Below are 20,599 nucleotides of genomic sequence, written 5' to 3'. Positions count from 1 at the left end.
AAGACGTGATAGCCCGTTTTTCCCGTTCGCGGTATTTACTAAACAGAAATGAGTTTTTCCTGCATCGCCTTTTAGCATTAAAAGATTAATTTGGTGTTTACGCGTGCGGAAAATGCTTGTACGGAAGGGGAAAAACTTTTTGTTGTCGTATGCGATGACGTGAATTGCAATGTCCGGATTGAGTATTTCAAATTTCTTAATATCGCGTGTCGTCACCGGGAAATTTACACCTCGCGTATTAAGTGTGTGAGCAAACTTGCTCAAATACTTTACACTTAAGTTCGAGTTCCTTGGCTTCTGATGGAAATACGCGAGCACTGACCATAAAAAGCATTTTTCGTCAGAGAGATTTTTCACATTTATAATACATTTTTTGTTTTTCAAAAACTGGGGTGTCTGAATGAAACTGGATGTGTATATAGGATTAAATTTAATCACATTCACATCCAGTGATTCAATTTTCTTTAGCACCCATCCACTCCCATATCTTACAAAATTTTCAAAAGATGAGAGAATTTTTCTCACAGCTAACATGAAATGCTCATTAAACTCTTCATAGTTCTCAAGCACATTTAGTGCTATGTTGGAGTAACTATGTAGATTTATTAGAGATGAGACAGAGTCACCAACCTGCTTGTCATCCATCACCACTAATTTATACAGCAAAACATTGAGGACGATGAACCACTTAACATTGCCATCATAGCGTGCGGCATGTTCCCTAATTATATCGAAAACTCGACGTTTCGAGCTCTCGAGCACACTGCTGATGTCGATATCCTCCTCCTCATCGAGGCTGATGCGATGACGGACTGCTGCGGAATTGATACCACGAAGTCTGCGTTCCCTCGGCATGATTCTGAAAAAAAAAAAAAAACAAAACGAACAGGATGAGATAGAGTACAACAACAATAGTCATCGGGGGACTATTTTCCTCCTCAGAGGATAAAATCAAAGTAAAAATGTACTTACATGTAGTGCTTGATGTTGCGTGAATCTCCTCGAGTGTAGATAGCAGGCTAGAGGTGTAGATAGCAGGATACAGGTGTAGATGATTATGCTATGATTGATTCCTCTCAGGTGACCACCCTATGATTCCTCTCAGCTGTGTTGTCTTGACGAGAGCTCAACTGGTTATGAGGTTCGGAACTCGAGTTGAGAGGTGAGAAAATGCTGTGAAAAACAGTGAAATATTTAATAACTGAATCGAGAAATGCTATTTCCCTTATAATGTGAAATATTTATTAGAAATAGAGTGTTATAAAGTACAATAAATTATCGGTAGAGTGTGCTTTTCATAATAATAATAATAATAATAAGCTGGAGCAAGGTACTCTCTTAGTTGCGATCTTCTCTTTGTTGATACAACATCAAGCTAGTGTACTGAGATGGATAATGTGGAGAACAAGTCTTCAGATTCGAGCGTTCAATTCATTATAGATAGACATTTTAATCGATTAAGTGAATACCATTCTGTTCCTTTAGAAAAAATGAGATATCAATATAAATTAAGTGAACTCTTGGACACGCACCTAGATATATTGGCACAGTTAGCGGAAAAAGGATGGACAAATCTACAATATTTAACTTTTGTGAGAGAGTATGAAAAATTAGGAGTTTGGCATAGTGATAACTATAATCATATTCTTGTTTGCGATTTATTCGGATCATCATATGATAAATTCTGGGGCGATGGTGACTTCCCCGATTCGTGGAGATGCCCGTGTGGGCATCTTAAAGACTCTATCGATAAAATTAAAAAAGTTATAATAGAAAACAATGCTCATTTAACAGAAGAACAATTAAATCAAGTTATCTGGAATTTTTTTCGAGATTCTGCAGATGAGAATGGGCTAGAACAGGATTGACAAAGAAAGTTCAAAATCAAGTATGTGTACAATATTGTAAATAAATGAAATGCAACAACTTTGCTACAGTTAAAATATTAAAATGTCATATTGATGATAGAAAACGCTGACAAGATTCATGTTTGAAAAATGAGATGCTCTTACTTTGATGTTGAAGGATCTAACATTGATTAACGAAATTAGAATCATGGGTTTTATTGGAGATTTATAGCAATGTCTCATGCTAAGTTCCAGACGAGATTTTTTTTTTCGTCTTCTAACACATGGATGCTTTTCGAAAAATGATCGTGTGTGGCATACTTACAATCTGATAACGATCTGAGAGCACGTGTTGTTGTTGGGGAGAATTCGAATTTTTTTCGTCTTGTGCCACGCTCTCGCTCGCACGTGTCTGGAACAGAGAGAGAAACGAATGCTATATAAACACGAGCGATGAGAGGAAAATTACCATTTACATCAGAGACAGCAGAGAGTAAGCATACGAGATGAGTTCACCCTCCTACATCCTCCCAGACAGCCCGCCTTCGCAGCAGGTGCTGAACTACTGGCAGCGCAGAGCTGCCGAGAGCTGCGCCAGCTCTTCAGCTGCGGGCGCCTCAGCTCCTGCCTCCACTGCACCACACCGTTCGACATCGCCAGGGGGTGAGATGGTGATTGGAGACAGCCCCGTGCAACGCCTGCGTCCGCCAGCTACGTGGGCTCCGCGATATATATATATATATATATATATATATATATATATATATATATATATATATATATATATATATATATATATATATATATATATATATATATATATATATATATATATATATATATATATATATATATATATATATATATATATATATATATATATATATATATATATATATATATATATATATATATATATATATATATATATATATATATATATATATATATATATATATATATATATATATATATATATATATATATATATATATATATATATATATATATATATATATATATATATATATATATATATATATATATATATATATATATATATATATATATATATATATATATATATATATATATATATATATATATATATATATATATATATATATATATATATATATATATATATATATATATATATATATATATATATATATATATATATATATATATATATATATATATATATATATATATATATATATATATATATATATATATATATATATATATATATATATATATATATATATATATATATATATATATATATATATATATATATATATATATATATATATATATATATATATATATATATATATATATATATATATATATATATATATATATATATATATATATATATATATATATATATATATATATATATATATATATATATATATATATATATATATATATATATATATATATATATATATATATATATATATATATATATATATATATATATATATATATATATATATATATATATATATATATATATATATATATATATATATATATATATATATATATATATATATATATATATATATATATATATATATATATATATATGTATGTGACTAGTTCAATAAAATAAGTGTACATTTGATAAAAAATTGTTTTCAATTCTTACCTGTTGTTGTTGTTGATAAGTTTGTAATGAATATCACACAGAAGAAATGGTTCAGCTGCTCTGTTGTGAATGATAATTTAAATAAGGTGAGCAGGTCTTTTATAGTTTGTTGTGAGCATGCTCAGTAGAGTTACCGCTAGAGGCAGACAGCTGTGCAGGCAAGCGCTGCCAGCTTCTCGCGCCCCTCCTTCTTGTGCTCCCACAGATGTGGGTGGTCCGCCATCATTTCTTCCCTTTTCAAATCACATTCACCTTTTCAGATTTGAAATAATATTCTTATCATTCAAGCAATGTATCACTTCAATCTGAGAGTATAGCATTAGATGTAGAAATATGAATTCACTTCCAACTCATTGGTTGAACATTAAACCAAATCAAGTTGATGTATTGATTAATTAATTAACCTCAGTTAATGTTCAACCATTGAGTTGAAAGGTAATGAAAAATGGTATGTAGGAGAAAAAAGCAGAGTTTGAGAAAAAAGCAGAGTTCGAGGAAACGGGGTAAAGGAATCTTGAGTTCAGCGGCGAGAGTTTTTAAAGGTTTGGCAGGTAATGTAACATCAACTATTCTAAATAAGGTAATTGATAACCTTGGAGAAGAATATCATATTCCCGGATACGAGTGGTGTGGCCCGGGCACCAAGGTTAATGAAAGGTTAAAGAGAGGTGATCAAGGCATAAATTCGTTAGATAAAGCTTGCAAGGCCCACGATATAGCCTATACTCAAAATAGTGATAATAAAACTCGAGCGGTAGCTGACAGGGCTCTAGCGAACGCTGCATGGGACATTTTCAAAAATCCTCAAACACCTCTTGCCGAGAAAGCACTTAGCTATCTTGTTACAAACGTTATGAAAGCTAAAGCGGCATTTGGTGGGACTTTGAGAAAGAAGAAGAAGAAGAAGGGGGAGAGGAGAAGTTATAGTAACGATATTAGACGCAAAGCTATAGCTCAGTTGAAAAAGCATATTGCAGGAAAAGGATATTTTTTGAAGCCTTTTCCTAAAAGTGGTGGTAGACTTCTAGCCCCACCCCCGCCAGCATCATATGGAGTGAGTTTATTCCCTCAAGTTAAGAAACGTAGAACAACAGCGAAGAAGAGTAGGAAGAAGAAGAAGAAGAAGAAGACATGAATATTGAAGGAGAATTGAGTAATTATGATTTGATTGATTGGTCGAAATTATTACAGATTCGGTTAAGAGGTATATATATGCTAGATGCATTACCCAAAAAAATTCTAAAAAACGAGAATGCCATTGTGAATTTAGCAAGGGAAAGCGAGGATGGTACACACTGGGTAGCATATAAGAAAATTGGTTCTAATGTTTGGTATTTTGATCCAATTGGAAATTTACAACCTCCATACGAATTGGACAAATATTGGAAAAAAGAAAATGGAGTAAATATATTTTATAATGTAGAGCATATGCAACCATTAAATAGCGATTTTTGTGGTCATCTTACATTATTGTTTCTTGCAAATCAGTTGTAATTAAGTGATTGTGGTGAACACACAAGATGGTGGTTATTACATTACGATCTAACACAAGTGATCTCTATGAACATTTACAAGAAGCTATAGAATTGGATAAAAATCGTGAATGGGAAATTGGATTGATTAATTTTTCCAGTTACAATAGTATTGCAAACATTAACAAAGGAACAAATTCCAGCTTCAAATATGGTGATAGATTAATCGAGTTGGATACTGGTGCATATGAAGTTGAGGATATTATAAAATCTTTAAAGAATAAATTGAATATTGATGACAAGAAGAATAAACTTATTATACGTGCAAACGTAAATACTATGAAGATTGAAATTCATTCTGATAAAGCCATTGATTTAACACGTTCTGATTCGATTGCTAAGATACTTGGTTTTGATAATGTTGTTTTGCAGCCAAATAAATGGCATTATTCCAAACATTTGGTTAACATAACAAGCGTTGACAGTATTCTTGTTGAGTGTAATTTAGCTTGCGGCAGTTACTCTGAGGGAAAACAAAAACATATAATCTACGAATTTTTACCAAAGGTTCCTAGCGGTTATTTAATAAACGAAGTACCATCACCGATTATTTATGTACCTTTGAATACGCATCGAATTCAAACTATTAATGTAAAGGTAACGGACCAGAACGGATCGTTTATTGATTTCCGCGGAGATACAATTACAATTAGGTTGCACATACGTGAAAAGTAATGGGTTATCTTATTTTCAACCCACGTTCGAATAAGACCAATCAAGTCATTAGAGAAAGGAACGCGATAGCGACAACACCTAAAAACAAACGTGCTTTGTCGGCTAAAAGCGCGAGAATATTAGAAAAGTTGGGTTTTATAGTCGATTGGCGACATGTTAGGCGGGGGAGCGGCGGCAATTAGTGAAATACTGGATGTGGAGACAGACCTTCAGTTTTATAATGATATTACTAAATTCCAATTTCACACTCATACAGTTTATTCGGGACAGGAAATAAAAAACTCTGACGAGGCACGTATTGGCATAAATTCTTTAGATGTCTATTCTTTACCTTGTAAATCATTCATATTGATTGAGGGAACAGTTAACTGTACAAAACCGGGAAAAGACCCAGCCGATACACCAGTTGCAGCAGGCTATAAATTAAGCAGTAACGTAATCGGTAACCTTTTTGACGAAATACGATATGAATTAGCAGGTCAGCAAATTTCTAAATCAAGATTGATTGGATTAACATCCACAATTAAAGCTATATTGGTGAAAAATACTCTCGATAAAAACACATATCACTTGGCTGGTTTTGACAGAGCAGGATATGAGCTAACGGATAATACATTCACTTTCTGTGTTCCGCTGAAATTAATCCTCCCGTTTTTTGAAGATTTTCAAAGAATAATTTTAAATTTGAAACAGGAACTCGTCTTATTGAGGTCACCGACAGATCTAAATTGTGTTGAGTCTCAAAGCGGAACAAACGTTAGTGTGAAAATTACAAAACTGCAATGGCGCATGCCCTACATAACTTTAGAAGATCATGTAAGACTGAAATTTTTGAGACTGCTCGATGCTGACACTCCACTGAAATTAGGTTTCCGCCATTGGGAAATTTGTGAATTACCAAATTTGCAAAATTCACTTAACCATTCTTGGGCGGTTCGTACCACATCGAGTTTTGATAGTCCAAAATACGTTATAATTGCATTTCAAACTGATCGTAAGAATAAAATAAATAAATCAATATCTAATTTCGATAGCTGCGGTATTTACAATGTTAAAGTATATTTGAACAGTGAGTATTATCCATATGAAAATCTGCTAGGTAAGAAGGAGGTTTTATACCGCATGTTCTTGGATTTCGCACCCTCGTATTATAATCATTCAATCAATAGTGAACTCGGAAAAGTAATGGGTTATCTTATTTTCAACCCACGTTCGAATAAGACCAATCAAGTCATTAGAGAAAGGAACGCGATAGCGACAACACCTAAAAACAAACGTGCTTTGTCGGCTAAAAGCGCGAGAATATTAGAAAAGTTGGGTTTTATAGTCGATTGGCGACATGTTAGGCGGGGGAGCGGCGGCAATTAGTGAAATACTGGATGTGGAGACAGACCTTCAGTTTTATAATGATATTACTAAATTCCAATTTCACACTCATACAGTTTATTCGGGACAGGAAATAAAAAACTCTGACGAGGCACGTATTGGCATAAATTCTTTAGATGTCTATTCTTTACCTTGTAAATCATTCATATTGATTGAGGGAACAGTTAACTGTACAAAACCGGGAAAAGACCCAGCCGATACACCAGTTGCAGCAGGGTATAAATTAAGCAGTAACGTAATCGGTAACCTTTTTGACGAAATACGATATGAATTAGCAGGTCAGCAAATTTCTAAATCAAGATTGATTGGATTAACATCCACAATTAAAGCTATATTGGTGAAAAATACTCTCGATAAAAACACATATCACTTGGCTGGTTTTGACAGAGCAGGATATGAGCTAACGGATAATACATTCACTTTCTGTGTTCCGCTGAAATTAATCCTCCCGTTTTTTGAAGATTTTCAAAGAATAATTTTAAATTTGAAACAGGAACTCGTCTTATTGAGGTCACCGACAGATCTAAATTGTGTTGAGTCTCAAAGCGGAACAAACGTTAGTGTGAAAATTACAAAACTGCAATGGCGCATGCCCTACATAACTTTAGAAGATCATGTAAGACTGAAATTTTTGAGACTGCTCGATGCTGACACTCCACTGAAATTAGGTTTCCGCCATTGGGAAATTTGTGAATTACCAAATTTGCAAAATTCACTTAACCATTCTTGGGCGGTTCGTACCACATCGAGTTTTGATAGTCCAAAATACGTTATAATTGCATTTCAAACTGATCGTAAGAATAAAATAAATAAATCAATATCTAATTTTGATAGCTGCGGTATTTACAATGTTAAAGTATATTTGAACAGTGAGTATTATCCATATGAAAATCTGCTAGGTAAGAAGGAGGTTTTATACCGCATGTTCTTGGATTTCGCACCCTCGTATTATAATCATTCAATCAATAGTGAACTCGGAACAGAAATCGATTTTAAAACATTTTGTGAATCAACACCACTGATTGTTGTAGATTGTTCACACCAACCAAGTCATTTGAAATCATCGACAGATGTTCGTATTGAAATGGAATTTAAAAGTGCAGTACCTGCAAATACTTCCGCTTATTGCGTTTTAATTAGCGATCGTGTGATGGAATATACACCTCTCACGAGTATGGTGAAAGAAGTTCAGTAATTTGTTGATAGAGTGCATCACTGCAGGTTATATAAGGTGTGTACTGCAACAAATGTAAGCCATTATCAGTTTCACCTTTGAACAGCCAACATGTCCTATTCTTTGTGTTCTGATATTTTGGATAAGCCGCAAACTCGCTCTATTGGTATTCAGTGCGATCTTGATAGTTTCTATTATGAAGCAAGGTGCAGTACGCCGAAGCCGCTGGAGGTGGAGGAGGAGGAGGGGAGAGACGCAGGATTACCGAAGCCGCTACAGGTGGGGGAAGACAAAGGAGGATTTGAGGAACCCCCCGCCGCGCCCGCCGCCCCCGCCGCCGCCGCTGAGGGGAGAGACAAAGCCTACGAAGAGAAAGAAGGTCAAGCGACTGCTAAAATTGCTACAGTTGATCTTCACTGGTTTAAACAAGATTGTAATCAAATTATTGTGAAAGAACTTGCCATAATTGATCAGTTTAATAATTATATTGTGTTCCATTTCAAATCGCCATTTGCAAAGACAGAATTGAGTGCAAAATTGTATAACGATGCAACATGGTTAGAACGTCACTATCATAAAATAAAATGGGAAGATGGAGATTTAGAATACAATGAGTCATTAATACGTGATTACCTTGCAGCTTATGAGAAAATTTTCACAAAAGGAACTGAGAAAGCAAAGTTTTTAAGAAGATTGCATAGCAACGTACAATGCATACCAGAGGATTTTCCAAAACCTGATTTCAGCTTTTTCACTAGTTCATGGTGTTATGCTGCATGCAACATTCATAAAAATAATCCACATTCTCGCTGTGCGTTATTCTCTGCCCAGCATTATAATTCTTTGTTGTTTAAAAATATGTATCAAACAAATAATTTCTTGTGCGAAAACAATCGAATGCAAAGTATGAAAATGGCTCCGATGTACACAAATTCACAGAAAAGAAACTTTGCTCGTTATGGATTCTTCTACAACGGAAAGGATCTACAGTGTGTTTATTGCCAGCATGCATTGAGACTGCATAAAGCGCGTACATGTTGTCTATCGTCAATTGATGAAGAAAGACCGCTTAATTACTCTATAATAGTTCCTGCCTACACCTAGTTTTCTTCATTCGCTCAACATCATGGATCCGAGAAAGTGGTTGGCTCCCGACAACGAATTGGAAGTGAGGTTAAAAAACTGTATTGATTGGTACGATGAGTGTGAAAGTGCAATTAGGAAATCAACTCCTGAAAATTATAGTTTGGCGAAGCAATTGAAAGACATTTTTCTAAGCACGGTGAATTTAAATGATATAAGAGACTATCTATGTTATTATCGTCCTCATAATTTATGTATAGATAAGCTAATTAGAATTGAAGATGAAGTTATGTGTTGTTGTAGTGAAATGTGTAAATAAACGTTTTCTGCCTTCAAACGATTTTTCATTCCGATATCCCATTCACGTTTTTTAGTTTAGTTGCTGCTTAGAGCTAGAGCAGACACCACGTGTGTGGTAATCTTTAGTGCACGTGCGCCTATAACACGTGCATCTCATTAATTTAGAGCTAGAGCAGACAGCACGTGTGGGGTAATCTTTAGTGCACGTGCATATCATCAATTTAGAATTCTTTCCCCCTCATTCGACTCGCATCAAACATCTGCAAGATGCAGTGTTATGGTTTTTCAAAATTCAAAAAATTATCTCGTCTCTTGATGTCAATTTCATTTAATGAATTTGATTCAATTGCGAAGAATATTAAATTTTCAACAGGATGTCAAGATGTTGATTTACCGTTAACAAAAACAGAAAATGTACACTTTTCGATTCTATCTGAGATTTTCGAACTGCTCAATATTCTAGACAGCGGTCATCTACATTATGATTGTACAAATGATTCGCCATTATCTGTTGTTAAAAATTCCGATGAACTTTGGAAATGCTTGTACGATATTGCAGATAAAAAATGTAAAAGAACGTAGAGATTTATAGCATTAGATGAGAGAGAATTTCTCAATTCAATTAGATATAGAGAGAGTCATTGACCTCACTTTAATATGGATTCACTTTAATCTGTCACCAAGGGAATTTTTCCCTCTCATCTATACTGGGAGAGAATTTCTCAATTGATTCTTATCTCCTTTCGGAAAGGGTGCGGGAAAGAGATGGCATGAGTAAAAGAAGGAGATCTCTATCTCTATCCTCATCATAGTAGAGCGAAATGGATTCACTTCAATTTGTCACTATAGCATTAGATGTAGAAATATGAATTCACTTTAATTTGTCACCAAAGGAATTTTTCCCTCTCAAGAGATTTTTTCCCCCACATCTTTAGAATTCACCTCAATCTGTCACCATAGCATTAGATGTAGAAATATGAATTCACTTCAATTTGACAGTAGACAGAGAGGGAATTTTTCCTCCTAAAAGGGAAATTTTTTTTCCCTCACCTGGAGAGAGAGAGAGAGATATCTCCCTCTCTCTCTATCCCCCTCACCTCCACTGGACAGGGGGAAGGGGAAATCTATTTTTAGAAAGAGAGAGAAAGATATATCTCCCTCTCACTCACTCCCCCTCACCTCCACTGGACAGGGGGAAGGGGATTTAGAAAGAGAGAGAAAGATATATCTCCCTCTCACTCTCTCCCCCTCACCTCCACTGGACAGGGGGAAGGGGAAATCTATTTTTAGAAAGAGAGAGAAAGATATATCTCCCTCTCTCTCTATCCCCCTCACCTCCACTGGACAGGGGGAAGGGGAAATCTATTTTTAGAAAGAGAGAGAAAGATATATCTCCCTCTCTCTCTATCCCCCTCACCTCCACTGGACAGGGGGAAGGGGATTTAGAAAGAGAGAGAAAGATATATCTCCCTCTCACTCTCTCCCCCTCACCTCCACTGGACAGGGGGAAGGGGAAATCTATTTTTAGAAAGAGAGAGAAAGATATATCTCCCTCTCTCTCTATCCCCCTCACCTCCACTGGACAGGGGGAAGGGGAAATCTATTTTTAGAAAGAGAGAGAAAGATATATCTCCCTCTCTCTCTATCCCCCTCACCTCCACTGGACAGGGGGAAGGGGAAATCTATTTTTAGAAAGAGAGAGAAAGATATATCTCCCTCTCTCTCTATCCCCCTCACCTCCACTGGACAGGGGGAAGGGGATTTAGAAAGAGAGAGAAAGATATATCTCCCTCTCACTCACTCCCCCTCACCTCCACTGGACAGGGGGAAGGGGAAATCTATTTTTAGAAAGAGAGAGAAAGATATATCTCCCTCTCTCTCTATCCCCCTCACCTCCACTGGACAGGGGGAAGGGGATTTAGAAAGAGAGAGAAAGATATATCTCCCTCTCACTCACTCCCCCTCACCTCCACTGGACAGGGGGAAGGGGATTTAGAAAGAGAGAGAAAGATATATCTCCCTCTCACTCACTCCCCCTCACCACCACTGGACAGGGGGAAGGGGATTTAGAAAGAGAGAGAAAGATATATCTCCCTCTCTCTCTATCCCCCTCACCTCCACTGGACAGGGGGAAGGGGATTTAGAAAGAGAGAGAAAGATATATCTCCCTCTCTCTCTATCCCCCTCACCTCCACTGGACAGGGGGAAGGGGAAATCTATTTTTAGAAAGAGAGAGAAAGATATATCTCCCTCTCTCTCTATCCCCCTCACCTCCACTGGACAGGGGGAAGGGGATTTAGAAAGAGAGAGAAAGATATATCTCCCTCTCACTCTCTCCCCCTCACCTCCACTGGACAGGGGGAAGGGGATTTAGAAAGAGAGAGAAAGATATATCTCCCTCTCACTCACTCCCCCTCACCTCCACTGGACAGGGGGAAGGGGAAATCTATTTTTAGAAAGAGAGAGAAAGATATATCTCCCTCTCACTCTCTCCCCCTCACCTCCACTGGACAGGGGGAAGGGGATTTAGAAAGAGAGAGAAAGATATATCTCCCTCTCACTCTCTCCCCCTCACCTCCACTGGACAGGGGGAAGGGGAAATCTATTTTTAGAAAGAGAGAGAAAGATATATCTCCCTCTCACTCTCTCCCCCTCACCTCCACTGGACAGGGGGAAGGGGATTTAGAAAGAGAGAGAAAGATATATCTCCCTCTCTCTCTATCCCCCTCACCTCCACTGGACAGGGGGAAGGGGAAATCTATTTTTAGAAAGAGAGAGAAAGATATATCTCCCTCTCACTCACTCCCCCTCACCTCCACTGGACAGGGGGAAGGGGATTTAGAAAGAGAGAGAAAGATATATCTCCCTCTCACTCTATCCCCCTCACCTCCACTGGACAGGGGGAAGGGGAAATCTATTTTTAGAACACCCCCCGCCCTACAGGCGGGGGGAAGGGGAGGAGGGATGGACGAGGGGGGAGAGGGGGGAGGGGGATATATATATATATATATATATATATATATATATATATATATATATATATATATATATATATATATATATATATATATATATATATATATATATATATATATATATATATATATATATATATATATATATATATATATATATATATATATATATATATATATATATATATATATATATATATATATATATATATATATATATATATATATATATATATATATATATATATATATATATATATATATATATATATATATATATATATATATATATATATATATATATATATATATATATATATATATATATATATATATATATATATATATATATATATATATATATATATATATATATATATATATATATATATATATATATATATATATATATATATATATATATATATATATATATATATATATATATATATATATATATATATATATATATATATATATATATATATATATATATATATATATATATATATATATATATATATATATATATATATATATATATATATATATATATATATATATATATATATATATATATATATATATATATATATATATATATATATATATATATATATATATATATATATATATATATATATATATATATATATATATATATATATATATATATATATATATATATATATATATATATATATATATATATATATATATATATATATATATATATATATATATATATATATATATATATATATATATATATATATATATATATATATATATATATATATATATATATATATATATATATATATATATATATATATATATATATATATATATATATATATATATATATATATATATATATATATATATATATATATATATATATATATATATATATATATATATATATATATATATATATATATATATATATATATATATATATATATATATATATATATATATATATATATATATATATATATATATATATATATATATATATATATATATATATATATATATATATATATATATATATATATATATATATATATATATATATATATATATATATATATATATATATATATATATATATATATATATATATATATATATATATATATATATATATATATATATATATATATATATATATATATATATATATATATATATATATATATATATATATATATATATATATATATATATATATATATATATATATATATATATATATATATATATATATATATATATATATATATATATATATATATATATATATATATATATATATATATATATATATATATATATATATATATATATATATATATATATATATATATATATATATATATATATATATATATATATATATATATATATATATATATATATATATATATATATATATATATATATATATATATATATATATATATATATATATATATATATATACAACAAAGGCCATGACAACAAAAGTTTTTTTGTTGGCAACGGGAACAATTTTGTTACCGGCCTTTTCAAACGACTATTTTTCAACTGTGAGTGCAACTTGCACTTGTCCATCAGCTCCAGGGAAAACCTCTTCCACAATACCAATAGGCCACTGCAACGGTGGTTAGTTAGGCTGGTCGACAATTACTACAGTACCATGGTGAGAGGGGGCGACGACTTAGTCCATTTTTTCCATGTTTGTAACTCATGTAAATATCCCACTCTCCACCTGTTCCAGAATGATTGCACTAACTGATCAATGTTTTGAAATTCAGTCGAATTCAATAGCTGCGATAATCTTTGTAACTGTTCATAGGCACCAACAAAATCTGTGCCACAGTCAGAGTACATAACCCTTCAAGGACCTCGACGAGAAAGGAAATGGTGAAATGTCGATAGAAACATAGCTGTTGATAGATCTGAGACTAATTCAATATGAACGGCCTTGGTTGCCATGCAAATGAAAAGACAAATATATGACTTACAAATGAACGGATTTCGCCTTCTGGCCATAGTGATCCGAATGGGTCCACAATAATCAACTCCACACGTAGCAAACGGTTTTAGATGATAGCACTCTACATGATGGTAAATTGCCCATTTTTGGTGGTATTGTGATAGGGCGACAGCAGAAAAACTTGTTACATTGGCGAATGCAATTTCTCATCACCACACAAGCTGATAAGATCCAAAATTTTTGACTCAAGAGAGATGCCAATAAATGAGGTCCCGCATGACAATGTTTCACATGATAATAGTCTATGAGAAGAATAAACAATGGATCCTTCTTTGGCAGCACTATAGGATGTCAGCTGTCAAAATTTATTTCAGCATTTTGGAGACGACCGCCCACACAAATCAATTCACCATCCAAAAAGTGTGACAATTGTTGTAAACGTGAAGAATAATCGTTTCCCATCTTTAAATCATGCAACTCCTTTGCAAAATGAATTTTTGGACGACTCTACATAAGTATGTTTTAGCTACGTTGAAATGTAGTTCTCCAATTCTCGGTAATATTTGAACCTTTCTCAATATTGAAACCATAATCTGCAACAATTGATGATAGTTGGAGCACCATCCAATCAGTTGATGAATCACGTTCACAGATGGATTTTCGGATTGAATCACTGTGACGATAGTATTGGACTTGGCCTCATGTAGACACTCTGACGCCTCAAGTTCGACTTTAACAGGCCAATCATTCTCTTCCAATGCTAACCAGGTGGGCCCAGTCTACCATACTCTATGATTGACCATGTCAGAGGGTGTTAAACCCCTTGACAGACAATCAGCAGGGTTTTTATCACCAGGAACATATAACCAATAATCGACGGGACTATCCTGAATTTTCAAGACTCTATTAGCAACGAATGTTTGCCATTCCGAAGGACATGCTCTGATCCTATGTTACATGACAGTCGAGTCGGATAAAGCAACAACATGTATCACGTGGCAACGATGACTAATAACAGAGACAACAGTCTTAAGCAGTTCGGCTAACAGTAATGCAGCACACAACTCAAGTCTCGGAATAGACAGTGTCTTGGAAGGTGCAACTTTCGATTTCCCACACAATAAAATTATTGTAGGAGGGTGCATGCCAATTTGTGATTTCAAATAGATTACTCCACCATAACCCGACGCCGAAGCATCGCAAAACCCAATTAGAGTAATTTTCGAGTCACTCAACATTCCTAAATGACGTGGAATTAAAAGATTAGACAATAAAGGGAACTCCTTCTGACATGTCTCCCACTGAAGAGCTATAGAGGGGGGCACTGCTTCGTCCTAGCCAGCACCTGCAGTCCATAGGTATTTGATTAAACATTTCAGAAACATTGTGAGGGGTGACAAAAGTCCCAAAGGATCGAATATACGTGCTACAACCGATAAAATGTGACATTGAGTGGGAGTACACTGATTAGGATTCACAGAAAAAACAGAATGAGTCACTACCAGGTTGCCATTTCAAACCAAGGACAGCTAACAAATTTCCCAACTCGAAATCTTTGGACACAGCCGATTTTCCGTTTTTGGAGAAATTCATTATTAATTCATGTGAGTTGGAGCTCCATTTCGTAAGTTCAAACTTCCCTCTGTTGAACAATTCTTTGGCTTGACTACAAAGTTGATTTGCTTCACTTAAAGAAGACATGCTTGTTACAAAATCGTCCATAAGCATTGCCCCAGGAAGATGAGCTTTAGCATCAGGGAAACTTTCTCCCTCCTCTTGAATTAGTTGATGAACAGTTGTGAGAGCCACAAACGGTGACTCACTCAAACCGAAGACGACACTTTGCAATTTAAACATTGGTATGGCATCATTCGAAAAAAATCTCCATAACAAAACCTGAAATTTTCGACATGATTCATCGACAAGAATCTGTCTGTAAATCTGCTTCATATCAGCAGTAATGACGATGGAAAATAACCGAAAATTAACTAATAAAACGGAAATATCAGTTCGCAACATACAGAAGTATGTCATTCAATGACACACCAAAAGTAGTTTTTGCGCCTGCATCAAAAATGATAAGCAAAGGCGTCGACTGACTCTGAGTTTCGATTACAGCGCGATGAGGTGTAAAATAACCACTCTTATCATTCTGATTTTCGACTAATCCCATGTGACCTTGCTCAAGATAGTCCAAGATTACATCATGAAAGGCTAAACGCATGTTTGGATCCTGCATGACTCGTTCCTCCAAACTGATGAGCCGGCGTTCTGACATAGCATATGAATCACCAAGACAATCAGGAGATTTAGAGAACGATAGCAAAACAGTAAATCTCTCTGAGTCTATTCGCCGAATGTTCGAAGTAAAGTTATTCTCACATTCCAATTCCTCCACGGTGAATTGTTTTCCTAAATCCGGAAAGTTTTCAACTTCCCAAAATTTTCGAACTAAACTATCCAACGGTGAGGTGAGACAAGTCATCAGACATGTTGAATGTTCGGCTGATGATTGAGATAAAATAGGAGCTCTACCCATTAAAATATAACCAAAAACGCTTTCTATAGCCGTCAAATTTGATTCAACTTCCACTCGACCACTTTAAAAATTGAGGGTACTAATTCAGCTACTACAATAGCATCAATTTCGCTAGGGATATGATAATTCTCATCAGCGAGTTGAAGACCAATCAAGTTTGATAATTTCGAATTATCGATTTTACTCGTTGGAAAATGTTCCATGATTTTTTTGATGACTAATGGTTTGACAGAAATCTTTGCATTAGAATCAAATCTGGATTGAAGCGTGACAAATGTGCGACCAGCAACTCATTGCGAATTTCCTCCTAAACCATTCACAACTAAATGGAAAGGGGAGATAAACAATTGTAATTTTTGACAAAGTTTACAAGTGATGAAATGACTCTGACTCGCTGAATCCACCAATATTCTAATTTTGTGCAATCTACCTTCCTTATCAGGGACCAAGTTGAAGTAAATAAGAGGACACTATACTGAGATGAATTCGAGTCTATTGACAGTTGATAGTATTATTTTCTACTTTTTTGCCTCTGAATTTGATGAGGAATTTAGAACAGATCCAAAATGTAAAAGTGAATTATGGTTTTGATGACATTGATTGCAATTAGCACCCGTACAAGCTTTACTACGGTGAGCTGGTGAAAAACATTTTAAGCAACAACCCTTCTCCTTCACAAAACGGAAGCGAACCCAAGGCAATAACTAAAGAAACTGGCGACAATCAATTAATTTGTGATTTGTCAATTAGCTTCTCAGACACTCCAACAACTTTGTAGGTGCCTTGGTCTCTTGCAAAATCGTTTGAACAACTAGAACTTTAGATTTTGTTATTTGTTTCACTGCTGGCTTACATAACTTAGAAGATTCTTCATAAGGAAACGATTTAATTTTTTTTTCTATAAATGACACAAAATCAGCATATGTAGGATCATCCTTTGCGTGTACTGAAGTTACAACTGCTTCCCGAGAAACAGGGTCCAATATTTTCAAAGCTTGATACATCAGATACATCTTCACCACTTAAGCGTTTCAAGGCTGTAATAGAACTACAGAATTGATCCAATATTGAAACTAAACCAGCACGAGACTCAGATCTCAGACTACTGAATTTGAAAACTTGTTCCAAACAAGCATTAGTCAGAGAGTGGGGATCATTAAACCGCTTAACCAACAATTGCCAAATAACTTCATAATTATTAGCAATGGGGAGCAAATGAAGAGCAACATAAGCAGCTTCTCCTTTCAGCTTACTAACAAGATGTTGCACCTTGTGTTGATTTGAAATTGATTTGTTATCATGGATCATGCATTTGAACATTTCATAAAAATACAGACCATTTCGACTGATCTCCGTCAAACACAGGAATTTCGATTTCCGGTAGAAGATTTGTAGAATCATTAGTCATTGCAGGTTGATAAGGGTGAGATGCAGGTACAACTTCACTACGTTTATTCAATTCCTTAGCAACAGCCTCAATATATTCATACATTTCGATATGTGAATTACTAAATTTAGGTACAAATGCAGGATCAATTTCCATTTCAAGTTCCTGTATTTCCAACTCAGTGGCCTCATATTGGTGAATACTTGTCAAAGTGGAACTCTAAAGAATTAGAAACTGCTTAGCACTTGCTTCTTCTTCCAATGCCCTTTTAGACTGATAATAAGTACGTTGAATTTGTGTAATATATTGTTCAAGTTTAGCTTGTTTGAGCTTCAACTTTCTGTCACTCATGATTGGATAATATTTAATTATTTTCTTTAATCATAATGAGATTACTATAACAAGAATGAACGATTTCGAATGAGAACGAAATGATAATCATAAAGCAACGATTGTACAGAGAAATCACAAATACAAAGTAGGAATAAGCAATAATTTTATCTGCAGTGCTGAACAATGAGTTTCTGTTGATCAAGCAGATAAGCACTGCTGCTTTGCAAGCAGTTACAACACAAATGCACGGTACTGTCTGCGACGCAACGACTGGCATAATAACAATACATATATTATTTCGAAATCAATTCTACAATGCAAATTGAATTGGATATATTGAAAAATGAATGCCAAAACCAATGTTTTTTACAAGATAAATGAGACGATGCGGTCCGGTTGACCAGAATGGTACGTAAATACTGGTTCTTTAAATCTAAATATTTCAAACTACAAGTTTCAAATGCTCTGAAGTGGACTGTATAAAAACGAATCAAATCTTTGAGTTGAATAATATATCCATTCAGGAAAACCACATACAAAGAACATCGAAAATCAGAAAATGTACTCACCAAATCCCAAATCCAACATGTCACGAATTGAATTGCTTGCCTACTTATATTTGAGGTGAGAGGTGGACAGTTGGATAGGATAGATGAGAGGAAAAGATAGGTGGAATTATGCAAACCGATTTATCTGAAATGCGATTGTTAAAGTTGGTTCCTTGCTGTTTTCCCGTTCTAAGATGAAGTTTACTGTTTGGATAAATAAACACTATGACTTGACTATCGATAAAAACAAAACTAAAAATTTAGTTCTGGCATTCACTTTTCTCCAATACTAACAAGTTGTGCTCTCTCAATATAAATCATTCCTAGATATAAAATTTGATTTCTTACTATTACTGATAAATGCTGAATTCAATTTATCCTGAAAATCTCTGTTTTCATATACTAGTTCTGGAAAAATACTTTTGATTGTTTCTACTGTTGTATTTGAATTTTCCAAGCTTACCAATGTTGCTTTTTCAATGTTAAACTCTTTCCTTGATATAAAATTCGATTTCTCGCTATTACTGATGAATGCTGAATTCAATCTATCCTGAAAATCTCTGTTTTCATATACTAGTTCTGGAAAAATACTTTTGATTGTTTCTACTGTTGTATTTAAATTTTCCAAGCTTACCAATGTTGCTTTTTCAATGTTAAACTCTTTCCTTGATATAAAATTCGATTTCTCGCTATTACTGATAAATGCTGAATTTAATCTATCCTGAAAATCTCTGTTTTCATATACTAGTTCTGGAAAAATACTTTTGATTGTTTCTACTGTTGTATTTAAATTTTCCAAGCTTACCAATGTTGCTTTTTCAATGTTAAACTCTTTCCTTGATATAAAATTCAATTTCTTGCTATTACTGATAAATGCTGAATTCAATCTATCCTGAAAATATCTGTTTTCATATACTAGTTCTGGAAAAATACTTTTGATTGTTTCTACTGTTGTATTTGAATTTTCCAAGCTCACCAATGTTGCTTTTCCAATGTTAAACTCTCTCCTTGATATGAAATTTGATTTCTCATTATCAAACAAATCTCTTACAGCTGCTTTAAAGTTTAACTGAATATTTTTAATTTCCTTTTCTAGCAGATCTATTTTAGAATTACTTGTATTTATTATATTAGTTCTATACTGATTAACAGAATTCCTGTTATTAA

The 20,599-nt window shown here is 33.8% G+C and overlaps 1 protein-coding gene and 1 long non-coding RNA gene across 5 annotated transcripts in view; one reads left to right on the top strand and one right to left on the bottom strand.

The window, feature by feature from the left end:
* LOC111055537 overlaps positions 1 to 20,599 on the top strand; it is a 257,536-nt gene that overhangs the window by 115,107 nt on the left and 121,830 nt on the right. The window lies entirely within an intron of this gene.
* LOC120350650 lies at positions 394 to 2,563 on the bottom strand. Its single transcript, XR_005570965.1, has 3 exons — positions 2,173 to 2,563; positions 973 to 1,173; positions 394 to 859 (listed from the first exon to the last, which is right to left on the bottom strand). It is a non-coding gene; the product is annotated as an uncharacterized LOC120350650 (long non-coding RNA).

Source organism: Nilaparvata lugens, chromosome 3 (genome assembly GCF_014356525.2).
Source record: "Nilaparvata lugens isolate BPH chromosome 3, ASM1435652v1, whole genome shotgun sequence".
Classification (NCBI taxonomy): Eukaryota; Metazoa; Arthropoda; class Insecta; order Hemiptera; family Delphacidae; genus Nilaparvata; species Nilaparvata lugens.
This window is presented reverse-complemented; position numbering and strand designations above follow the sequence as displayed.